Below are 22,194 nucleotides of genomic sequence, written 5' to 3'. Positions count from 1 at the left end.
ACACTTTTTAAACAATTTCATTTGCCTGGAATGACCTCTTCATTTCTTTGGGCATCTTTGCTATCCTTCAAACACATATTCAGTTGTTGATTCTTTCCTGAGCTTGTGCTGATTGACATCTCCTTCCTCTGAATTCTGAGGCCCCTTTATGTTCTCTTACAACATTAGATGATACCACATATATGTTGCATATTTTCTATTTCCCCTACAAAAAATCAACTTCCTTGGTGAAATGACAGGGCATAGAATTAAGAATGTGAACTCTGGAGCCATACCTAACACTTACTAGCTATTTGGCTGTCGTAGATACCCAGTGTCTAGAGTGTATTAAGCATGTCTTTTTAATTCTAATGCTTTGTTATCTGGGAAATTACTGAGCCTGCAGGACTTACCTGCCCCTCCTAGCGCGAGCCAGTTCTTAGAGATGGTAAATGACTAGCCTGTGAGCACATTTTTTTTTTTAATACCTTATTTATTCATTCTGAGAGAGAGAGAGAGTGCAAATGGGTGGAGAGGCAGAGGCAGAGGGAGAGAGAGAATCTCAACCGGACTCCAAGCAGATGACCAAGCCCCATGTGGGGCTTTGATCTCACAACCCTGAGATCATGACTTGAGCTGAAATCAAGAGTTGGAAGCTTAACTGACTGAGCCATGCAGGTGCCCCTGTGAGCACATCTTTCATATGCAAGCTAACCAATCCAAAGCCTCCCCTACCTACCTCCTCTGTCGGGTTCTTACATGCCAATAATTCCCTGCTTCAATCACCCCAGGACTAGGCACCAAGCAACTTGGAAAAAGGCTGGAGTCTGGAGCCCCTGAAATTATTCAAACTAGAGAATCTTAAGCCTGCCTACTCTGCCTTGCTTTTTCCTTCCAATGGAAATCTCTTGCTCGCACTTTCCGTCAACTTCCTTTGTCTCCTAATTTTTTTTAAAGATTTATTTATACCAGGGAGAGAAAGAGAGCTCGAGAGGGAGAGAGAGGAGGGAGGGGGGAGAGGGAGAGGGAGAGAGAGAATCCTCAGGCCGACTGCTCCCCACTGAGTGCGGAGCCAGACACAGGGCTTGAACCCAGGACCCTGAGATCATGACCTGGGCCAAAATCAAGAGTTGGCCACTTAACCACCTGAGCCACCCAGGTGCCTCTTCCTTTGTCTCCTGACTCTGGTGCTTCCTTTTGTGGCCCTGTATAGCATGGCATGTCCCCTCCACTTGGGAACTATTCATGACAATTTGTCTTTTCAGTGGCAGTCATCTCCTGATCTGTTAGCCTCACTATACCTGAATAATAATAAAACCTACATATAAAAACGAAGTGCATGTTGGGAGGGCCAAGTGAGGTAATCTTTGTAAAGCAGAGATCAGTGCCTGATACATAAGTGGCACTGCATGAGCATTTGCTGTTAGTGAGGGCAATGATGGTATATAAAACATCTTTGTGTTCTCCCAGGGTTTTTTTTTTTTTTTTTTAAAGATTTTATTTATTTATTTGAGAGAGAGAATGAGATAGAGAGAGCATGAGAGGGGGAGGGTCAGAGGGAGAAGCAGACTCCCTGCCGAGCAGGGAGCCAGATGTGGGACTCGATCCAGGGACTCCAGGATCATGACCTGAGCCGAAGGCAGTCGCTTAACCAACTGAGCCACCCAGGCGCCCCCTCCCAGGGGTTTTTGCACATAGTAAGTTCTCAATAAATATGACTAATAAAAGAATGCAGCTCTTTAAATAAAAGTAGCTAGTCCTAAAAAGTTTTCATTGACAGAGAGCAAGAACAAATTCATAAATAGATTAGGAAAAGAGTTTTCGATTAGCAATAATCGCGCCTCGGATAAACCTCATTGGCTACGATACTGCCACTGCGCAAAGCTGGATTAGGAAAAGAGAATAATCAAGAAGAAAACAAGACAATAACCAAAGGAAAATGTTAGCATTGATAATTTGAAGGGGAGTTGGGTGGGAGCCAGGGAGCTGAATAAAGCTGAAATCAGAGAAATAGACTGCCATAAAGAAAAGAGATAAGAGGTAACAGGAGATAAAAATCTAAAGGGATGTAGAACCTTAGAGAAGGATCCAAAAGGAATAGGGAAATCAAAACTAAATTTTTAACATTAAAACCTAATTACACATTCCCTGCTCAGGGTGTTCAGGTGTGACCTACCCATCTGCAGACTTTGATACTGACAAAAAGGGGGGAATAAAGAGCTATTCTGTGCGTGTGCTTAGGGCCAAAGTAAGAACTGCGTGAAATGATTCCATTTTCACTACATGAATTTTCACTTATGAAAAATTAGACTTTTGCAGAAACTATGAATTTATAAGGACTAAAATTGTGTCATTTCTACCACAGAACAGTAGATTGTCATAGCACAGAAAATAAATACAAGTGGCACAATTCCATGTCAGTAATACATCCGCAACTCACTAATATTGCCCCTGGCAAAAAATTTGCTGAGCTATATAATGTTAAAGGAAAAAGAGCTCTTTGGTAAAAAGGATGGGCTTTTACCTGTGAGAAGTCACCTGTCATGGAAGAGGGAAAGAACAACTTAAAAACTAACAGAAAAAAATGCAAGTTGATTTTGTTAGGCATGTATCTCATCTTTCTCACCAATGGTGAGATTTTTTTTCCCTCACTGTTCTGGAAGAGAAAGCAAAGCTGAACTCGGCCAAAGTGTCCTATATGAAAACAAAAACAAAAACAAAAAAACTATGTCCATAAGCTTAGAAAAGCACAATGTTTCATTTTAAATTTTTTTTAGGAAATATGACAAATACAAAAACAGAACAGATGTTATGTCTCTAAGCAACATCATCTTTGACACATCTTGAAATTTTGTGAAACCTGCTCTATTTTATTTCTAACTTTTTATATCATAAAGGAAGGAAGACAGAAATGTTTGGTTTTTGTGTTTCCTGGGGTTGTTAGTGAATTCTTTGCTTTTTTTCTACCACACCACAAGCAAATACTTGCTCTTAGGCTTTCTCCATCTGTAATCAAAGGGTCGTTTACATACAGTTACTCATTTTATTTAATTTAACTGTGCAGCATAATTATTATTTACAGATTGTGAAGAAATATCTAAAAACTATGCTAGTACTAAACGTATTGCGGTATGGTATAAATATATTATTGTGTCACCTCTGCAACCCTTTAGGCAAAATTACTATTTATTTTCAAAAATAAATTTATGAATCACAAAAAGAAAATATACACAGAAAATTTGAGTTCTTTACCTGGCACAACAAATCAATGCCACAGTCAACAGCTTTGTCCTTTATTTATTAAGACCTAACATACAATGATGAAATTATTAGACAAAGTAATGAGTCTCTATCAATCTGTCTTTAGTTTTATAAAACCCAGCTTTACTCTGTCAGCCTTGTCAATGCTACTGAATATTAATGGGAATAAAGTTAATTGCTGGGTGGAAAAAGGTCTTACTCGAAGTGAAAAGGAAGCACCTTGTTGAAATCTGTCGTTTTTGACAAGCCATAATTTGTTTCTACTTAGTGATATGTACCGACAGGTTTCAACCTCACTCTTATCTTTACCACAGATTCTAATTATTTTCATTTGGGAAGTTGTTGGATCCTGAGCCTCTGACCACTTTCATCATTTAGAAATAAATTGTTTCATGAAAGGTGCTTATACATTCTGAGTGAAAGGAGTTTTGCCTCGAGTATAAGGAAGCAACTGCCTTCCACAACCTTTAAAAGACATACAAATATACTTACTGTATCTTAGTGACCAAGGAGGAAGGAAGAGCAATGACTTTCAGAACAAGAAAGGGTTATACGTGAACCTAATAACTTTCTAGCATAGCTACATGCTAGTTAAACCACTTCATTCAAAGAAATGAATAATGAATAATCACTTAAGGTTCATCCTGATTAGATTGTCACCTGATTGGAAACATAACAGTCAGTTGTGTTAAGAATCTTAAGAACTTTCCGTTAAATTTTAAACAGTTGGAACGTTAAAACAATACATATATATATTTTTTAAATCAGTCGTCTATCAAATGCAGTGCCATTCTTCACTGAGTCGAGTTTAGGAAATAAGCTTGAAAATGAGCACTGGCCAGTTCATAAGGTTCTTATGAGAAAGGACCAAATTAAGATGAGGTGATAAAATGAAAATACATTTACTATTGTCTATTTCCTCTTCATATAGCCTTGTAGCTGCTTTTTTTTATAAGAATCTACATTTATTGTTGGAAACTTTGACTGACCTACTCTTAGCTGAAGGCTTATTGTGGTCCTTACCCAAATAATAAAGAAAGCAGTAGAAAGAAAAAAAAAAAAGTAGCTAGAAGGAAAAGGGGTTGTTTGACGGAATCAACACAGGGTTTTGTTTTTAGAAATTAGACTGTATGGCCTAGTGATTTTGGTAATGATTTAATACATGAAATCCATCTGTCCTCATGGCCTGGCCTCTTAGAGTTGGCTGTAGATTTTTCTCTGTATTTGGCACCTACATCTAATAACATTTCAGGAACCTGCTCTTTTCCCCTTGGCTAAAAGTAAGTGCCGCGTGTGACTGGCCAGCAGATTGGGTGGCGTTTATGTTGTGGTTCTTAGTCATCCCAATTTTTCTCCACCACATCCCAGTCACAATGGGGAAAAAATGAAAAGCAGCTGCTAACAGCCTCACAACAGTTCTGTAATTACTTTCCTGGGCTGGCATTATATGATTTGACAATGGCCTGGGGATGTAACAAATAAGAAAAACCTTGTCATTCAATGTAAAAGGCTTCCTACCAGGGCAGCACACTCCCCACTTCATCAGAATGACAGTACTCAACTCTGACACAGCCAGTGTGTTTAGTGCTGAGCGATGTAACTGCAGCCAGGTGGTGCCAAGCACAAACAGCCAACTTGCTTTCCTGTTGACACCGCCGTTGAATTGAAAGAGGAATCCTAACATAGGCCAAAGATTCGCATCTCAGTTCCAAAAAGCACCAACCTATTTATTCCAAGGAGAAATGCTAATATATTATAGTTAAAAGAGCAGTTTTTAGAGATGCAGTCTTGCTTTGCCAAAGATTTCAAGTTTCCTCAATGATAACATGTGCCATTTTCATAGCTTCGCATAATCAAGTTTCATCCGACCTGTCTGAGACAATATTAGGAACTGGTTCTGTTGGTTGGTCATGGTAGACTAGCTATCACAAAAATCTATCCCAATTATCACGGAGTTAGAACTATAAATATTTTAGCCCTCATTCCCATCCGTGTCCATTAAAGAGTTTGGTGAGTGGCCTTCTACCCTGTGATTCAGAGACTCAGCCTCCTTCCATGCAGTGATTCCATCATCTTCTCAGGTCTCTGAATCCCCCACTGTATCCTATCCTTCTGACCAGAGCACAAGGAAAGAGAACAAAATCGTAAGGCAAATTTAAGAACTCAGTCTGGGAGGTGCAATCCTGTTTTACTGAATTTCCACCCCATTCTGTTGTCCAGAACTACTCTCAAGATGAACAGGGCTGAGAAATGGAGTTCAGCAGTATACCAAGGAAGAGATAGTGTCAGTCCCCGCCATGTTTAATTGCACAATAAGGTGGAGGACCATTAATCATTGCAGCTTACAATCACTTAAAAGTAACCTATGCAAGACCATTAAATTATCATGTTCCCTAGCACACTGCACAGCTCTTGTCCACTAGTATCAGTGATGAAATATATTTTTTGAAAGCAATTTTTAGCACTAGTAGTGTCATACTAGTCATAATTATACTTTAATAGGAAGTTCACTAGAGGGGAAAGAAAAAAATTCTTTTTTTTTTCCCTCCAGGAGGTATTGATCTAGTCTTTTTTTTTTTTTAAGATTTTATTTATTTATTTGACAGAGAGAGACACAGCGAGAGAGGGAACACAAGCAGGGGGAGTGGGAGAGGGAGAAGCAGGCCTCCCACAGAGCAGGGAGCCTGATGCGGGGCTCGATCCCATGACCCTGGGATCATGACCTGAGCCGAAGGCAGACGCTTAATGACTGAGCCACCCAGGCACCCCGGTATTGATCTAGTCTTAAAACCTAAACAAAGTATTCATTCACTCAACAAGTGCACTGAGTAACTACTATGTGTCAGGTGTTGTTCTTGGTACTTGAAATGCATCAGTGAGCAAAAAGACAAAAATCCCTGTCCTCATGAACCTTGTATTCTAGAGGAGGTAGAAGTAACAATAAACATAAGAAATCAGTACATTACATGGTATAAATAAGATGGTGAATACAAAATAACGAATACTTAGAGGGGGTATTGATGTGGTTGGAATAAGCCTCATTAAGAAGGTAATATTTACTAGACTTGAAAGAGTGAGGGATTATAAATGCAAGTATCTGGAGAAGAAGCATTTTAAGTAGAAGGAAAAGCAGTTGTAAGGGCACTATGGTAAGGGCAAACCTTTCATGTTTGATGAATGTTAAGAGACAGTATGGCTGGTGTGAAGTGAGTGATAGAGAAAAATAGAATGAGAAGAGATCCAAGATCCAAGGGACCAGTTCATGTAAGGCTTTATGGGCTACTGTAAAGACATTGGCTTTTTCCCTGCATGAAGTAGGAAGGCATTGGATTTCAGTTTTGAACAGAAGAAAGATTTTATATGACCTAGGTTTTATCAAGTTTATTCTTGCTGCTATGCTGTGATTAGTGCAAGAGAAATGAGCCAGTTAAGACATTAAAGTAACAATTCAGGTGAGAAATGGTAGTGGATTTATGAGACTACATCAGTGGAGATGGAGAAAGTGTTTGGATTCCTATTATATTTTTAGTCTTCTTTATATTTTGAACAACAGACCCTCTTTGTGGATTGGATATGGGGTGTGAGAAGAAGGGAGAAGTCAAGAAAGACGAAGATTTTTGGCACAAACAACTAAAATGCTATCATCAGAGATGGAAGTGGCTAAAAGCCGAACACTTTTGGTGGTAGGATGACTTTGGTTTTGGACATGGGAAGTTTGAAATGTACTACTATACACTCAAGCATATTGAATTGGCAGTTAGATATGTGAGTCTGAAGTACAGGAGAGAGGTCTAGACTGGTTTATAAATTTAGGAGTCATTAGGATGTTATTTGAGGCCAAAAACTGAGTAAAATGCCAAAGGAATGCATAATTATATAAAGGAAAAGAGGTCCAAGCATGCTCTGGGATGCTCAATTATTGAGAAGTTGGAGAAGAATCACCAGTAAAGACCAGAAACAACAACCAGCTAAGTGAAAGGAAATTGAGAAGAGTATAGTGTCCTGGAAGGCCAGTGTATCAAAGAGACAAGAGTAGCCAACATGTCAAATGCTATTGATAGGTCAAGGAAGATGAGGACTGAGAATGAACCATTAGATTTTGCAATCTGGAGGTTACTAATAATCATGACAAGAACATTTTGAGTGGAGTGGTGGGGTGAAAGCCAGATTGGAGTGTGTAGGAGAGGACTTAGAGAAGGGAATATAAAGTCTTCTAAGGAGTTTTGTTGGAAAGGGGAATAAAACCATTTTTACAGCATCTGGCAAATAAAGTGGACTCAAGAGTTCTTTTGACATGAGCAAAGTAATATTACCTTTATGTATGTTGATGGGAATGATCCAGTTGAGAGTGAAAATAAGAAAATGGGGAAAAAAAGGAAATAGGAAAATGGGGGAGGAGGATTTGTTTAAGTAATGCCTTGAATAGTCAAGAGAGGATAGGATCTAGGGTACAAAATTATGATAGGCTTTATTTTTTTAATTTAAATTCAATTAGCCAACATATAGTACATCATTAGTTTCAGGTATAGAGTTCAATAACAGATAAGAACATGGATAAGATATCTATGGTAATAGCCAGATACCAGAGATTGTCAGAGATGATGTAGGAAAATCTGTGGAAATTCCCAGCAAGATAGGAAGAAACAAAAGCACCAAAGAATGAGCAAACAAAACTTAGCATTATTAAGTTCTAGAGGCGATACTTCTAATACTCTGAATTTATGTAGGCTATTTTGGGAAAGACACCTTTGGAATTGATTAATATTGTGTTGCATCTGCACTATGAATATTTATGACCCAGGTCTCATGAATTCCATTTTCATGATTATCCTCACTTTTCCATATTACATGTCCTCCATTCCATTCAGGCTAGTTTCCCAACTAGACCAGTGTGGGTTGAATTGTGTCTCGCTGGAAGATTTATTAAAGTCGTAACCATTGGTACCTGTGAATATGAACTTGCTTGGAAATAGGGCCTTTGTATAAATACTGGGTTAGGGCCTTAAATCCAATGACTTGTATTCTTATAAGGAGAAAGAGAATTGGACAGACACAGACACACAGAGGTAAGACAGCCATGTGAAGACAGAGGCAGAAGTTGGAGAGATGTAGCTGTAAATGAAGGCACACAAAGGATTGCCAACCAGCAGACACTAAGAAGAGGCAAAGAATGATTATTGACATCTTGCTTTCAGACTCCTAGCCTCTGGAACTATGGGAGAATAAATTTCTATTATTTTAAGCCACCCAGTTTGGGGTAATTTTTTACAACAGCCATAGGAAACTATGTCAACCATCATCATTTCAGCCTGCATAATTTTTCTGTGTTCTTTCCTCACATGAAATGCCTTCTCCTTTGCTCAGTTCAATTTTTTGTATGTATTTACACATGTTAATTAAAATTATATATTGTAAGCATTTATGTTAAATGATCTATGACCAAAAATTGAAGTAGAGAAGGAAAAGCAACCCATGGCAAGTTGAAAATAAAAGAATCTATAGTATTTGTTATCAAAATAATTTAAGGAGCTCATCCCAAGCAAATTGAGTGTATTAGCCTCAGAGAAAATCCAACAAAGTTTCTTGTTTTTTTTTTAAAGATTTTATTTATTTATTTGACAGAGAGAGACACAGCGAGAGAGGGAACACAAGCAGGGGGAGTGGGAGAGGGAGAAGCAGGCTTCCCGCTGAGCAGGGAGCCCCATGTGGGGCTCGATCCCAGGACCCTGGGATCCTGACCTGAGCCGAAGGCAGACGCTTAACGACTGAGCCACCCAGGTGCCCCTCCAACAAAGTTTTTAACACTTGAGGAATGGAGGGACTCACATAGGAATAAACCAATTATATTATAGATGTCAGTCATTGTCCTCATTTCCAGTCTGTGCTCCTTCCTAAGGACATCTCCATTCATGGCCCCTGCATGGCCATAGAAAATCATAATTACTCCAATAAGCCTGATCCACTGGCCAGAGATGATTGAACCAAAATGGATGAATCAGATTCTTTCATTTGAGAATTGTAAAAAGAGCAGCAAGTGTCTAAGTCAGTTGTGGAAAAAGAGCTGCAGTGTGATAAAGACAGATGAAAATCAGTGTATGCCGAGTCAAAGCCATGTGTCATTTTGTGGGAGCAGAGAGACCGTGGGCAAAGAAAGAAAGCTGGTTTATAGAAGAAAGTAGGAGAACAAATAAGATAAGCTGCAAGAAGCAGAGACCCATTGGCATGAAGATCCATTAAAGCCAGGGGGATAGCCTTGTCCTGACCTTTTAGATCCCGTTGTATGAATCCTGGTGTTTTTTTTTCCTGCCATGAATTCTTGTGAGATTATCTATTAATCCTTAAATCAAACTTCTCTATTGATCTCCCTTCATATCAAACACCTATACAACCTTGCAGAGAATAGGCTGCCCCATGTTGTATTTTATAGAGCTGTGTCTAGAAGGACATATGGAACTGAATTAGGACTAGAGTGGGGTAAAGATTTATTCCCAGCCTTGAATAACAGTGCTACCCCTTCCTTTCCCTTAAAATTCTCAGAAATCATCATATTTTTATGTCCATTATTTCTTTTAGCCACCATTTCACATACTTGTTTGTCAGTGTTACTAGGTTGCTATGCTACTGGGTTGCCATAATGTTATGGTGCCTTTCCTAATAACAAGGATAGTGTGAATTACAGTTAGTAATAGGCAGACTGGTTTCTAATTTATATCCTCCTTTATGGATCATTTAGTAGTTCTAGACCACTAATAAGGTAGCTTAAACAACTGTAATATTTGCATTTTAAAATCCAGCATGATTATTTTCCTTTGTTTATTTGGGACAAATTTAACTCTATCTCTGTACCACTTTAGTTAGGCATTGCATGTCAAAATTGTTCCCCAGAACAGAAACTAAATGGTGGGAAAAGGAGCCACTGTGGGGTAAGAAATGCATAATTTGAAGGTAGGACCTTGGACCTTAGAGGAAGGAAGAGGTCAGCAAATCCTATTCTCAAAAGCCATCTATAAAACTGTACAGAATTGTCAAAGCAAATCTCCCAAGCATTTCAAGGCTCTAGAAACCAACCAAAGACAAACAACAAAGAGATAACCATTATTTTATGAAAAGCTGCTAGAAGTTCAGCTAAAAGCAGTGGGAAGCAGTGGCCTTCTTGCCTGGGGCTACTTCCGTCTCTCCTTTATACAAGCTCAATTGGCACAGTTTTTAGACCAGAGTAGGGTTGTTTGTGAAAACCAGCAGATTTGCTGCCAGAGGGAGAGGAATTGGTTTGGGGCTGAGAGCAAAAGCACATGCCTTGCAGGTGTTTTCAGTACAAGCAGAAAACTTGGTAAGAAATGAATGAGGCAAGACTGCAGCTCTGCTAGCCTGAGGTTGCAGTCCTGGTTGTGATGAGTGACAAGCCTACAGAGCAGCCAGAATCTTAACCAGGACATCCTGGAAGTGAGAGAGCTGCAGTGGGGCTGTATATGTTCTCCACACATCCCTGACTGACTGGGAATTGTACACACACACACACACACACACACAGACCCAAGAGGGCTGAGAGGAAAATAAAATCTGGGACAGAGGAAAATTGTCTGAACTTTGTATGTCCTCTTCAAATCACACACAGACCCATTGGCAAAATGTAAGTTTTAGGGGCACCTGTGTGGCTCAGTCGTTAAGCGTCTGCCTTCGACTCAGGTCACGATCTCAGGGTCCTGGGATCGAGCCCCGCATCGGGCTCCCTCCTCCGCGGAGAGTCTGCTTCTCCTTCTCCCTCTTCCTCTCCCCCTGTTTGTGCTCTCTCTGTCTCTCTCAAATGAATAAATAAAAATCTAAAAAAATAAAAAATAAATAGTACGATTCTAGTAATCTGTTCCATTTGTAAAAGGATTACTCTCATACTCCAAATGTATAGAAATTACCTTAAAAAAAGGGGCGCCTGGGTGGCTCAGTCGTTAAGTGTCTGCCTTCGGCTCAGGTCGTAATCCCGGGGTCCTGGGATCGAGCCCGCCATCAGGCTCCCTGCTCTGCGGGAAGCCTGCTTCCCCCTCTCCCCCTCCCCCTGCTGTGTTCCCTCTCTCGCTGTCTCTCGCTCTGTCAAATAAATAGAATCTTTTTAAAAAATTTTTAAAAATGTAAGTTTTATAGGTTCAAGGTGTTTGAGCATAAGCTCTAACCAGTTATTGGCTGGCCACTAAGCAAGGTGACCCCTAGGAAGCCAGGCTAACGAAAATAAGAATTAAAAATTTCCTTGTAGAGGCACTAGTGGTAGCACATTGCTGAGGAGACAGCCTGTACAGAGTAAGTCCAACCTAGCTGTAAAAAAAAAGAAAAAGAGGAAGAAAGGAAGAGAGAAAGGGAAGGAGGAGAGGGAAAGAGGAAAAGAAACAGTGCAAGTTCTAGAAATGAAAAGCACAATAACCAAAATAAAAAATTCACTAAAGGAGTTCAACAGCACATTTCAGACGACAAAAGAAAAAAAGTTGGAAAACATGGAGCTAGATCAATAGCAAAGTCAAACAGAAGGGTTTTGAAAGAAACAAGGGAAAATGATTCATTATATAGGGGAACAATGTGGTTAATCACTGATTTCTCATCAAAAACAACAGAGGCCGGAAAATAATGAATTGGCATAACCAAAGTACCAAAAGAGATGGAAAACTATTTTCAACCAAGAATTCTATATCCAAAAATGTTCTAAAGTCGATTGTGGCAATGGTTGCACAGTTCTCTGACTGTACTAAAAGTCATTGAAATGTATACGCTAAATGAATGGATTGTATGATATATAAGTTATACCAATAAATCTGTTAAAAACAAATAAAAATCCTATATACAGCAAAATTATCCTTCAAAAATGAAGGCAAAAATGAAGATACTTCCCCATAAATGAAGCCTGGAAGAAATCATTGCTAGCAAATCTTCCTTACAAGAAATACTAAAAGTAGTTCTTCAGGCTGAAAGGAAATGACACCAGATAGTAACAGGAATCTATAGGAAGAAATAAATAGCATCAAAAGTGGTTGACGTGGATAAATATAGACCATATAAATATTTTTTCTTTTTTCTTCAATTATTTTCATGAAAAGACGTAAGATTATATGTAAATGAGAGCAAATGATGCCAAATGCACTCAATTTAAAAGAGCACAGTAGAGCCCTCATTGACTGAAAGCAATGGAAGCATGGCATGCTGGGCCCATTGCTTGAAAGCTTACATTGCACTTTCCCTTAAAAGTGCTCATTAACTGAGAGAAAAACAACACTCAGAAAACAGGAAAACAGGGGCACCCCGGGAGGCTCAGTCGGTTGAGAATCTGACTCTTGATTTCTGCTCAGGTCGTGATCTCATGGGTCATGAGATGCAGCCCTCTGTTGGGCTGTGTGTTCAGTGGGGAGTCTGCTTGAGAGTCTCTCCCTCTGCCTGTCCCTGCTCACACACTTTCTCTCTGTCTCAAAATAAATAAATAAATCTTTAAAAAAAGAAAAAAAGAAGAAACAGGAAAACATACTATTAATTGTATGTATATATGTATTTGATATGTATATCATTGTTTTATATCTGTTACACACATAACATTTTACACATGCCTGTTTTGGAAAATATTACAGAGATAGCTTTAAAATAAATCAGCTTCCCTAGTTACTAACATGCATAGAGGCAATCATAATTACAATTACATCCAATTTACTCATATAAAAATAGGGAATAGGACAGAGGAGGGGAGAATGCTGATGGGAGACAGTAGGTGGAGAAGACTGGGAACATGAGTTACTGCAGAAGCTCTCAAAATCTTATGTAATTGTAATCTTCTTCACCTAGGGTTTGGTAAGGATAATGAAAAACTACAAAGGTGATTAAGTTTCACCTTTAAGTTCTTGGCAGTGGTGTGAACACAAGTCCATTTTGCCACCGATGGCACTTCTCACACCTCTGGGATTTGAGACACTATCATGGGTACATGGCTGATTGAGTCTGAGGTAGTTCCCTAGAAATCAAGGCAAAGGGGGCCTTTTGCCATATTCATCTATGTTAGTTTCCACTTAAAAACAGATGCCTGTCTCAATTTCTTCCAGCCTATTCTTAAACCAGCATACAACAGTATTTTTCATCGGTTCTTTCCTCAGTTCAGAAACCCTCACTGAATTGTTTTAGTCTGTCAGGCTCTCTGTGATCTGAATTTAACCATGTTTTTCACTCTTGTTTCCAAAATACTTACAAGCTAGTCTATTCACAGTGGAGCATTTTAACCAAGAAAATTATTGTCAAAGAGATGAAAAACAGATGAGAGACAAAGATATAAAGATGGTTGAAATAGGCAAAAAAAAAAAAAAAATCACCACCACCACAAAAATGAGGAAGACACAGAAAGGAATATATAGAGTTGATGAGAAGATGAAGTAACAAGTTGTCACATGTCTTGCCAACCTTGTCCTTTGTAACCTTTTATTATGAGAGTAAGTCAAATACACCAACCAGAATAAACAGAACCTTAATGCTGTGAGTTGGAGACTCCCACCAAAAATATCTCTTTTACTGCCCTAACTTGTTTTTAAGAATGCATCTTAAACCAGTTAAAAGATTATATCACTTTAGAATATATCAGCCAAAGATTTGGTGTTTGAATGTGTTTAGTTGGAGAAAATGAGATATAGTTATTTAGACTCTCCTGAATTCTTAATATACATTAGGATCTGAGGGACATGATTAGTCCTTTTCCTGATGTTTAGGCGAAGTGGTCAAGGAGAGTATATTTGCCTCTCCATTGATTGTGATCCTTCCCACTGTTTTCTGTGGAGTTATAAAGGATTAAGAAGGGAAAAGAGTCTACTCACTCCTTTTATTAGAACCCTTAAGAGGAAGTCTTCTTTCTGGATTATCCTCACCCCTTTGCTCTTTTGGCTGTAAGCACTTGCTCGCTGCTAAATCAGTAGGACAGATTTTGTATTGTGGACTCACTTCATCACAAACTCATGGCTGGGCCTTGCTTTATTTTTACTGTGTAAAGCTGGCAATTCATGCCCCTATGTTTTCTTTAACACCATACCTAGTAGGCAACTGGATAGCTGTGTTTGTTGTTTGTTGTCTTTTAATCCTGACCTGATTTTAGGGGTATCTATATTAAAGATTCTTTCTCTGAATTCTTAGTTCTTGGCCTGAAAGCACAGGGGAACCATCCAATTTACTCATATAAAAATAACCAGCCAACCCATCTTCAGGAATTAGCCTCTCTGATTTATCAGCCAGCCTTTTTCACATATCTAGGTACTGAGGGAAGAGGACAGAGGAGGGGAGAATGCTGATGGGAGACAGTAGGTGGAGAAGACTGGGAACATGAGTTACTGCAGAAGCCCTCAAAATCTTATGCTTGGTGATAGCAGTATGGATGATGGTGGTGGTGGTGGCGGCTGGGGTACCACATGACACGTAATGAGATGTACCTTAAAAGCTGTACAAGTCTTCCAAAAGAAGGCTGGCCAAAGAAAAACTGCTCCTATTTTATAGTGTTGCCATGGGATGATCTTATCAATAAAGTTTGATGACAATAATGGTAGAAGGCAGGTGAGTAAACAGTATTTTTAAGCTCAGATGGGGAGTTGCTACACCTCTTAGCCCTCATGAAAGACTTCTTGTGCTTTTTTCCCTCTATGAAGTCAGTAAAATTGACCTATTCAGGGCTTTTCTAACTTTAACAAGTGTGATTTAGTCACAGTGTTCTGAATTCTTATTCCTTTCCATACATCATCCTTCATCTTGGGGAGAAGAAAAGAACAGAACAGTTAAATAGGAAGGGGTTTATCCTTAACTACTTCTTCTATTCTCTTCTCATCATCAAAGAACTACACATCTCCCTGCCAAGCCACAGAAACAAAATAAAGCAGATATGTGCCTCTGAGCCTTTCTGGATATTAAGGGATGGATTGAGCAAAGATCATTTTGTGGCAGTTATTTGCCTTTGTTTCTGAGTTTATGTGGTTGTTTCCATAGAAGTTTTGTTTTTCTCTATGCTGTGGAAGTGTCCTAACAGTAGTCATTAAAAATATCAACATGCTAAACAAATACCTAATAGATAGTTAATATGTATTGCAAATATATCCTTTCCTTCGCATCACACTTTAATTTCCTTCTCCAAGGTGGACATGCAGTGGCATACCAAAGGGGAAGGAGGTGGGGGAGGACCGGAGGCCTGCCCTGGTGAGGAGCAGTACCTTCTCACCAACATGATTTAGAATTGCACGGAGTCAGAAAAAAATAATCAGATTTTCAGCTGGTTTTATGAATGTTTTTCACCTCTTTATAGACAGGGTGCCTCCTTCTCACCTACACCTGGGGCAGACAACACCCCTACACCACCCTCACCTTGCTCACTGCTGGCATTTAGAATACACAAGACATGCATATTGAGCCCCAAGAAAATAGAGGCTTCATCTGCACCTTTTTACAAGTGAACACATAGGCAAACATGAAAAGACAGTTATATTAATATAGGATCTAGAGCTCTGTGTCTAAAAACAAATTCCTTAGTTGAAACCTTCTGGCTCTGCTGCTGAGAAAATACGTATGGACAAATATATATCTTGTATTTGCAACCGTGCACACGTTTGTGGCTTAGTGCACAGTTAACAGTTCTTATTCCCATAGATACATGAGAGGGAGAAGGAGAGAGACAAGGAGATAGCAGCTGGATAAACTACTCCGAGCTCCTCAGATAGAAGTTGTGTCCTTTTCACCTCTCAATGGTAAACTGAAGAGAATGGTAATGCCTACCTCGGGAAGTTGCTGCAGGATTCAGTGAAATGAGGCACATGCAGTGCTTATTCCAGCCTAAGTCCGCGTCGAATAGTCATTAGCTATTATTTTTATATGAACTATCCTTTTATTGCAGTGAATTGCTTATGTTTCTGTATGCTCCATTTCCCTTTTGCCAATTTCCCCACACCTGCATATTTATCAGGCAGAGGAGGAAAAGGCATAAATGTTTTCTTGGTGCCATCACCCGGAAGCAGCTGTGTGCCCGCCGACTCCCCGGGCCACTGCTGCGAATAGAAGACATTTCCTGGGGGCCACGCGTTAGTCGAAGTGTTTTTCAAACATCAGCTAATTCAGTCCCTCCAGCAACATGATGAGGATGAGGAAGCCGATGAGGAAACTGAAACCGAGGCACAAGCATTTTGCTGCAAAGCACAGGAACATGTGGCCGAGGCAGGAAGTCAACACTGGGAGTTGGGCAAAGCTCTGGTGGTTTGGACCAGCACTCTGCCTCGCCTCCTGCGGTCCCTCACGGATACACAACGCGGGGACCCACTGCCCGCAATGTGGGTGCTTAGACTGCATTAAGATCCATTAACGCGGGGCGCCTGGGTGGCTCAGTCGTTAAGCGTCTGCCTTCGGCTCACGTCATGATCCCAGGGTCCTGGGATCGAGCCCGACATCAGGCTTCCTGCTCCGCAGGAAGCCTGCTTCTCCCTCTCCCACTCTCCCTGCTTGTGTTCCCTCTCTCGCTGTGTCTCTCTCTGTCAAATAAATAAAATCTTAAAAAAAAAAATCCATTAACACAACTAATAAATCATTGAGCACTACATCAATAACTAATGATGTACTATTATATGTTGGCTAACTGAACATAATAAAAAATAAGTAAAATAAAATAGTAAAAAAAAAGATCCATTAACAAGGTCAGGTTAAATAGTTTGGAAGACAAGTCAGTTTCATAAAGGGAACGTCTCTGTCTTTTTGCCACCTGTTACAGGTTGCTTCCTCTGGTTGTGAGGGGGACTAACGAATACTTCACCACCAGAGCGGGGAAAAAATCCCACCTCACACTTCAACACTCCCAGGTGTAAGAAGCACCATTATTGTATAGGAAACATGAGACATTAATTCATTGACTAGATTCTCTCCTCTTTGTCTTAAAACAACTGTCATTTTTCTAGTCATCAGTGGGCCTTTTTGAGCCTTTCTTTGGTGAGAATTCCTCCAGATTAGATCCCCCTCCTTCACTCCCCTAGAGAGAAAAGCAAAATAAGAGCAAAACCCTCTTTAATATTATAAACTTAACTTCAAAAAGGAAACCCATCCCCAGAAAGTACAGTAATACAGTATGATCTTACTTTGGGGATCTATTTGCCTTCTCGAGGCTAGCGCTCTCCTAACATTTCAGTTCAGAGCACATTGCCCTCTGTTATGTTACCACCTGCATGGCTGGCTCCATTCACCTCTAGTGCCAAGAAGCATGAGAAGATTTTATAACAAAAGTAATTGTAATAGGATTTAATCATGTTGTTGGCAGCAAAGGGCCGGCAACCTTAATGATAATGTTACAATAGAGAGCCCTGAAAATTGTATAAGTAGGTAAAATACTGTAAATTGAAGGTGGCTTGTGCCTGTAATATACACTTTAATAGCCATTCAAAGCCAGGCACCGTGAAAATATGTCCGGCCTCTATAAGGCATTAAACATGAAGCAAACCTCTGACAAAAGTCCAAAATCCCAAAGGATGCCATGGCGTTAAAACCCCATCTGTTAGAAAACTGCATTACAGTGCATCCAGAACACCTTAAGAAATCAAAAAACAAAGGTGGAAAATGAGAATTTACAAATTACTAGATCTTTGGAAATTTTGAACAAATGAAACTTCATGACACATTATTTCACCTTTCTAGCTGGTATGGGTAGACTGGAACCCTGAATTTAGATGGCAAAATAGATGCACACATATAATCTTTTGGCAAATGCTTTAAGTGACTTAGAGTATGGTATAAGCCTAATGTCAGGTTGATCAGGAAGCTCTCACTTACAGGTTTTCTATATGTTCTCTAAGAGCTAATCTGTGCATTAGCTGATACCGACACTTTATTCTAAACCTTTCTAGAGTATTGCAAATGTTAGTTCATCGGGCTCAACAATACTCTTTTAGGATAACATGAAAAATAATATTAATAACACTTTGGGCTATTATAATGCTTTTTATCTGAAAATCCCTGAAGGCATCATAAACATTAATAACATGAACAAAAGTCCTAATAATACTAGCTGGATCTCAAACAGAAAAGATTCCTAACCTCATTTTGCAGATGCTGAGATTTAGTCACAAATAGGCTAGGAAAATTGCCTCAGACTACAGAAGCAGTCACCAGCTGAGCCAGCAGTAGAAATCAATGCTTTTGATTTTTATGTCCCTATTTCAGACACTGTACTTTTTCCTATAGAAACAAGAGGCATTCCATCTTTACTCTTGGATGTAACATTTTGCATTCACAAAACCATCTAAACCTATCTAGACTTCTCCTCCTTGCCTACCTCAGTTATTCCCAGTATCAAGAACCGCTTCAAGGTTCACTTTAGACATCTATTTTAGGTATAGATACAAATATCGTAATGGCTGACTTTTCATGTTCCCAATCATACCTGCCTGTACTAGATGTTGTTCATGCTTTAACTTTAACAAGATCATGAATGGCTTGATTTTTTTTTTTTTTTTACCATAGCTAGACTTGGAGCCTTTATTGAATTTGAAACTTGCCAAAGCAAGTGACAAAAAAACAAAAAATCCAATTCATTAGATGATGTCACTAAGAATTTTTTTTCCTACTAACTGTTGGTAAATATTTACCTTAGACTTAATTTATGTTAAATCCAGCTTGTACTTTGAGTGTCTAATCTCTTTTAAAGTCTACTCAAAGCCAACTAACTAGTTTCTTCTCAGATTATAGATCTTGACAACTTTTAGTATTTCTCCCTTAGAGCTGCTTTCATGAAATGATGTGGAGCTTTTCAGCTTTACTTTTGAAGGAAGGTGATGCTTTGCTTCCCTTTCATATTTGCTGAAAGCACCTTTGCCAGCCAGCTAGCATCTGTGCTGCATGTGAACTTTTCTACAGAATCTCCCAAACAAGGTGAAAAAAAATCATTAGTAGTCCAGATTTCAATCTTCTGCACAGCTCAGGTAACAATAAATGAGTAATTTGCCGCCCTTCGCTTTGGCAAGCTGATGCCTAATGATTACCCAGGGACAGGATAATGGTACCATAGTGATTACACTGTTTTTCTAACCACTTTCAAGGCCTTTGCTTTCAGACCTGCCCTAATGAAAAGAAAGCTCTGAAATTGGGCCAGGTCTTTATTAAAAATGTTCTGACAGGCTCTGCTTAGGGAAAATGTATTCACTTCTCAGATTTGAACCTTCTTCTGAGGATTTGGAAGGCCTGGGCTCCAGAGTAGATATGATTGCCTGAACACTTTCATAATGAGGAAATGAGGTGTTGGTTAATTCCATAAGCCACTGGAAAGATTTATTTAAAGAAGATACGATGATAACCCATCTCTAGACAGTGAACTGGCTCAGGGAGCACTATACAAGACAAGGAGACAGAAAATCATAAAAATCTGATCTTTGCTTATGTTACTGAGTTACTGTGTGACTTTACAAAAGTTAATATATCTGAGTTTCTTGGTCACTGTAGGCAGCACAGCTGTCAGTCATCTATTTGATAGCTAGAAGAGATTGATGGATGACAATGATAGATACACAAGCACACGGATAGACTTACTATGGATGGGAACCACTATCTGTACCAGCAGTTGTGGCTATAACTACTGCCTTCTAAATTTTTATATGCAAGAAAACATATTGGCTGTGTTTACTCAGCCTCCAGTCCATCCTGTATACTACTGCCTGAGCTATCTTTCTGAACCACCATATTATACAGCGTCACAGGTTGTAATACCTCACCCGCGCCCACTGTTTGCCAGAGGATGGTTTACTTGATAAGGACCTGGAAAAAATTTAAAATGCATGAGCTGTATCATGAGTATTATGTGAGCTTTGGGTGTCACACATTTGACCATTCTCGTAATTCTAGGGTGGGTACCCCCTTCCCCCTCCCCAACATTGGGTAAATAGGAGATGATCAAAGTGGTTGAGTGTGTTGTTCACCTGGACCTTGCTATTATTGGCCAGCATGATCTCAGGACTTGGGTAAGAGGGAAACTGAGTCAAGGGCCAAAGTTTTAATGAATATTCAGAAGCAGTTTTGAGGCAGGTAGAGCCTTAACGATAAGAGCAGACAAAGAGAGAATATCCAGGTACCATGAGCCATGTGCCTGGGTTAAAGATTGTCAGAAATTGCTGACCTTCCTAATCCTCAAGTGGAGATATGGGAGAATTGTAGGAGGTAGGGGGGAAAAAAAAAAAGACCCATGTCTGGAGAGACAGATCTATGCCAGATGCTATACTAGACACTGGTCATGATACTTCATTTAATTCTTTCCCCAAACCAAGTAAGATGAGGTATTATGATCTCCTTTCTTCCGAGGTGGGAGCCAGGGCCCATAAAGATGGGGAAATCTGGCCATGTTCTCACAGAGAGACAAAGGCTAGATTAGAACACTCATCGCCAAAGTCCCGCAACTGTACCAGCATGACTCCTTCAATTCTGACCATTGAACATTTTATTTTGAGATTCTCTTATGTTCAAAACTCTATTTTAGGCACTGAAGATACAGGACATCAGTGCGTGTACAAGAGTTCCTTGCTCTCAAAGAGCCTGCAATGTAATGGGAAATACCATCATAGCCATTCCTCTGGGAGAGGCAATGACTTATGCCAAAAGAATTTTTAAAGATTGGTAATGTGAGGTCTGTCTTTACTGCATACTGTATTATAAGTTATTTTCAAACCTAGTGTACTCGTTTTGCCAAACATGAGAAGAGGAACCACTTTTACCAGTGAATATAGAAACGTCTATATTTAGTCACCCTTTTGTTTTTGGATCTTGCACCAGCCCATACAACTTAAAGCTGTTTCTGTTTCTCTTATAAGCAGCCTAGATACAGGCATTGTATGTGGTTCTTTAAGAGCCTTATGATTTTTTATTACCCCTTTGTGACAGTTTTCTCAGAGTTATGCAAATGGTATGCCAAGTGTAGTAGACTGAAATTTCTTCCATTTTATCTCTGTCCAAATAGAAGTTGCCTCATCTGCATATAACAGTTCCCTTTGCAACTCAGTTGTAGTAGAAAATTGGAAGTCATTTGTATTTGCATTTCCTGGGGATACAGACAAGAGCAGATGCCAATAATGGATGTCATAATTTGCTGCCTTCTCTTTGCTGCCTATAAATCTTTGAATATTTTTCCTACAATAGCGAGTAAAGAGATTCAGCAAGCATAATGGGGAGAGAGGAGATGTAAATCTCAGCAGTGGTGGTGGATTCCAGCTATGAATATTTCAGAAACAAGACACTCTCTTTAAATGAAACACTAATGGTTTTTAAGATGCTGATAGGCCTGATGTGCTTTTCATTTCATTTAATAACCCAAAACCCCTGACTGTACAACACTAGATCCTGGTTGGTAGATTCTAAAGAAAGTCTTTTCTCCTCTTCTAATTTCAAATGCTGGCCTTATTGTGGTGTCAATTCTTGATTACCTGCATACTACACCAGAGATACACAGGTATGCACAATTCAAAAATGTAAATAATTTATATTTCGTTCTGAAATGACACTCACATGCAAAAAGTCTCTCTGTCTCATACACATATACACACCCAAACTCACCCCCAAATACCTAGTCTTGAGTCTTTCACTCTCTGAACCCTCTTTCAGTTAGGTTATGACTCAACTGAGTGATGGTGAGTATTTAAACATTGATATGGAAGACAACATCTTTACTCAAATTGAGTCTCAACTATAGAGATTTCAAAATGTAATGTTGTTGATTAAATGTCCATTTTGTATTTTTTCTCACTTCTTATAAACTGTGAATAGTAAATTAGGATAACCCCAAATTATCCAAACTCCTCTTTCCTAATTCACATTGGCCATTTTTCTACCCATTTTGCTTTAAACATAAACCTCTATATGCTACATTGTTTCAGAAATTCTGGAGCCCTTAGCAAGACTACCTTGTTCACACAGGTTTGTTGTTGTTGTTGTTTTTAACATCTGCCAAAGTATACAGCC

The 22,194-nt window shown here is 39.3% G+C and overlaps 1 non-coding gene across 1 annotated transcript; it reads right to left on the bottom strand.

The window, feature by feature from the left end:
* Positions 1-1,723: 1,723 nt before the first annotated feature.
* Positions 1,724-1,865, bottom strand: LOC123862795 (U4 spliceosomal RNA). The gene has a single exon (XR_006795454.1). It is a non-coding gene; the product is annotated as a U4 spliceosomal RNA (small nuclear RNA).
* Between the last annotated feature and the right edge of the window lie 20,329 nt (positions 1,866-22,194).

The sequence above is a fragment of the Mirounga angustirostris genome, unplaced genomic scaffold (genome assembly GCF_029215605.1).
Source record: "Mirounga angustirostris isolate CCGP_5_RB_7025 unplaced genomic scaffold, mMirAng1.0.hap1 SCAF_9, whole genome shotgun sequence".
NCBI classification, from domain to species: domain Eukaryota; kingdom Metazoa; phylum Chordata; class Mammalia; order Carnivora; family Phocidae; genus Mirounga; species Mirounga angustirostris.
This window is presented reverse-complemented; position numbering and strand designations above follow the sequence as displayed.